Source organism: Neomonachus schauinslandi, chromosome 10 (genome assembly GCF_002201575.2).
Source record: "Neomonachus schauinslandi chromosome 10, ASM220157v2, whole genome shotgun sequence".
Classification (NCBI taxonomy): Eukaryota; Metazoa; Chordata; class Mammalia; order Carnivora; family Phocidae; genus Neomonachus; species Neomonachus schauinslandi.
Window position 1 is genome coordinate 85,946,031 of NC_058412.1, and position 4,340 is coordinate 85,950,370.

The window sequence follows — 4,340 nt, forward strand, 5'->3', positions numbered from 1 at the left end:
AAGAAAGAAAGAAAGAAAGAAAGAAAGAAAGAAAGAAAGAAAGAAAGAAAGAAAGAAAAGAAAGAAAGACATTTACATTATGACAAGATGGTGCAGCTGTGTCACAGTTTTTGGTTCCCTACATGCTCTCATAAATATCAGAGAAAAATTGAGCAGTAGGAAAAGAGGCAGAGAAACAGGCCTGGTCCATGTTCCTATAAGGCAGCAGTCTATGGAAAGGCAGTAGAGAAAGCAAGAGCCTGGGCCAATTGCCTGAGAGGGAAATGTCACTGGGTGAGTGGTTCTGTTGGACACAGGAATTCTGTTCAGTAAATGAGATATGAGAAAATGCTTGAGAAACCATTAATGTGCTCCTCCTCCCGGCTCTGCTGAGAATGCGCACAGAAGCACAGGTGGGCATAGAACCACAGGACACGAAGCCAAGAGGTCAGCTCTCCCCAGCCACACCACCACCCTGCTTTTCCAATGAGAAGAATCATCACAAGCAATTCCAAAGGGAGACTTAGCACTGCCCTCAAAAGTCCTGCATTCTTACCACAAAAAGGAGTGATCATTCATCTGTAAGGCTGCAGCTCATCATGTACAGAGGAGACTAGACTAGACAACTGACTGCTTTAGCTACCCCCTGTGCAATAACCTAGTTAGAGTCCTTGCTTAGTGCAAGCCAAGGAGGACCTACCTTTCAAACACACTGGAAAATACCACAGTGGCCTCGTTAGTCTTCAGAAATACCATAGTTAGGGCGACTGTAGTATTTATCCTGCAAACCAGGATACTCTTGAGAGAGAGGCGCATACGTGCATGCTCCTAATCATTATCTAAGACCACAGATATACATTGGAACTCTGTCTGGGCATACTGGAAGATGTGGTCATCCTGCTTACAGAAAATGCATGCACGTTCAGTTACTCAAATAGAATAGTCTAAGATTCTAATAACATGGTCCTCTGCACTGAGCAATATTTCTCTGTTTTGTTTGCTGTCTGTCTCAATTCCCTTGCTGGTTGATTTCAGATTATCTATGTGGCTAGAAATCCAAAGGACCGTCTGGTGTCCTACTACCATTTCTCAAGAATGACTAAAATGATGCCTGACCCTGGTACATGGGAGGAGTATATTGAGGCATTCAAAGCTGGAAAAAGTGAGTAAAAGGAAATTATGGGTTCATGTTTCCTCATTCATTCTTCACATTTCCTTGTTCACTATTGACATCAGAAAGGAAGGGTTTTCATTGAATGATTGTGGTCACCAAGGTCATTGGAGGATGTGGATGGCACATCGAAACTGGGTCATTTGGGGATAATTTAGCTAAGAGACTATTTAGAAAGCTACAGGCAGAGTTTAAAGAAACCAACAGGTGATAGTGCAGTGTTTTGGGGTGAACACCAGCAGGGAGCTATTGCCTCCTGGAAAAAGGACAAGGCTCCTTAACAGGGGCTGAGGCCTTCAGTAGGGGAAAGAGTCCACCACAGTGAGCCAACAGGAAGGACATCAGGGAAATAAACGACACCCTTCTCACTCTCCTCCTGCCTCCAAAAGCCTTTCAGTGCCTTTTGCTGGCAAATCCCAGGTGGAAGCCTGAGCACAAAGGAGCCCATTGACACAGTCCATAGAGGTCAATCTTCTAGGGTGGAGGAGGGTACAAAATGGATTTGGCAGGGCCAACAAATGACACCCAGTGCACCTCTCCTCTTCCCAGTCACCATGGGAGAGAGAGAAAAGTTGCCCAAATATTTGGTAATTATAGATTTTTTCAGAATGAAAATCAGCTCACTAAGAGACAGGATCTGTTGCATAACACTAATCTAGGCACCATGCAGTGATGCTGGGGAAAGAAAGATTATGATCTCTGGCCACTACACAGTATCTAATGTGGTAGTAAATTCAAGAGCAAAAATACAAACCAAGGAATCCAGAATACTTTTTATCATCTCCCTAAAGATTAAAAAGTCCCTGTCTTCTGCAAATAAGAATTCTGGCCGGGGTCTTTGTCTTCTTTGTCTTTGTCCCTTTTATTTGAGACATCCATGCTCATTTTGTAACTTTCAAGTTGATATTGATGCCCCCCCTTCTCTCTTGTTCCCTCCAGTGCTGTGGGGTTCCTGGTATGACCATGTGAAGGGATGGTGGGATGCGAAAGACCATATCTATGAGGATATGAAAGAGGTAAAAGGCAATGCAATCTCCATTAGACCCACCATGTTCTCCAGTGCAGCAAACCACATTTGGGACCCTGGCATTTGGGCTTGCCCACAGAAGAGCCTTCAGTGCAAGTCCTTTCTCTCCATGACACTCTTCCCAACTCAGTTTTATCCTCAGAAGTTCTAACTACTTTTCTGCTCTTCTCAATTTTATTTGCCTCAGTTCACAATTTCCAGAAGATCCTTCCTCCTCAGGAAATATCACATACCTTTATGGTTGAATTAATCCTGACACTCATGAACCATGTGTCTTCACCTACAGAATGGGTATCATCTCATTTTGTATCTCATGAAATTATTATAAGGATTTATTAGATCACATTTGTAAAGTGTCTAGTTGTGTTCAGTGAATGCTCAGGGAGAGTTTCCTTCTCCCTGTTCCACACCCCAGACTCACATCACAAACGAAGTTTAATCCATATAAACATTGGCAGGATTGGTCCCACATATTGTGACAGAGAACGATTTCTCCTTTTCAAGTCACTGTGTATGAGAAGCATGACAAATTCACTCTCATGACCCCAGGGATTAGTATCCTAGAACTACAAACTACTTATTATGCCAGTGCTGAGAAATCCAATCAAAAACTATAGCTCCCTGGGGCACCTGGGTGGCTCAGTCAATTGAGTGTCCAACTCTTGATTTCAGCTCAGGTCGTGATCTCATGGGTCATGGGAATGAGCCCTGTGTCCAGCTCCACACTCAGCGGGTCATCTGCTTGAGGATTCTCCCCCTCTGCCCTTCCCCCTGCCCTCTCTGTCTCTCAAATGAATAAACAAATCTTTTTTTAAAAAAAAAGAAGCTATAGCTCCTTTTCTGCAATTCTTTGATCAGAAAGAACCAGTGCACAAGAATTTACATTTCTGGGTCAACTTGAGATCCCTTGTATTCATCCCCTTACTAACCTTCTATTAAACTCACAGGCTCTTTTGCCATCTTCTATAGCTCAAATACTAGAGTATGTCATACTGTGCTTCACCTGCAACATTTCCCCTCCTTTATACAACCTTCCTGATCTCTACCAGGAGACATAATTGTTCCTTTCAACAAATCTCATGATACTGTCTGTGTGCAAGCAGCATGTTTTCTGGGCGAGGTTTTGCCCAGTTAGTTATGTCTACATTTATCCCCCTATTGCAGGGTGAGCCTCCTGAGGGCAAGAACGGCTCTCATCTTTGTGTCATGGCAGTACCTGAGATGGTACAGTGCCTTGCACATAGTCATCACCTAAGGGATAGTTGCTGAATATATTTGAACTTAACTCATTCCTCCCAAATACTGTTTGTCATTTGTCATTTGTCAAGCAGAATGTCATCCCTAATAGAAAACCCAAATTTATTTGCTTTGTGTAACTCTTCTACATATAGGACCCGAAGCGGGAAATTCAGAAGATATTGAAGTTCCTAGAGAAATAAATGCCCGAAGAAGTCCTGAATAAAATCATGTATCACACCTCCTTCGATGTAATGAAGCAAAACCCAATGGCCAACTACACCACTTTGCCTACTGTCCTCATGGACCAATCTATCTCTCCTTTTAGGAGGAAAGGTATGTAAGATTTATAGTCTCAAATACCAGATTGGACTCTGTAGTACCCATGATCTGCTTAGATTTTCCAGTAATGTTTCATGCCCCATTAGTCATTCCTATCAATGACATTACTGCATAATTTTCAGAGGCAAACTTCTTTTTTTTTTTTCCCCATTCTTGTGCTGGCTCCAAGGATGCATGCTCCCTCCTCTCTGTACTCCTGTGGCAACCTCTGACACTTTGACTTGTTTCAGGGATGCCTGAAACATTTTGTATCTCATGAAATTATTGGGGATTGGAAGAACTATTTCACTGTGGCTCAGAATGAAGAATTTGACAAGGATTAGCAGAAGAAGATGGCAGGGAGCACCCTGACCTTCTGCACAGAGATCTGAGGACAACAGGGTAATCCATCAGTCAGAACCTCCTTCCTAGATTTTAGACATTTGAGCCTCATAATCAAGAATACTTAAAACTACCATACCCATCCTCTAATCCTGACCTTTCCTACACTATCCATAGATTCTATGCCACTATGATATATTTCATCCAAATGTAATCAAATCCTGCATAGAAGTTTAAAATTAAATTACATGATCATTCACATAG

General features: G+C 42.4%; 1 pseudogene; it reads left to right on the top strand.

Annotated features, from left to right (window-relative positions):
• LOC110572024 overlaps positions 1 to 4,126 on the top strand; it is a 31,756-nt pseudogene extending 27,630 nt beyond the window's left edge.
• Positions 4,127 to 4,340: the final 214 nt, after the last annotated feature.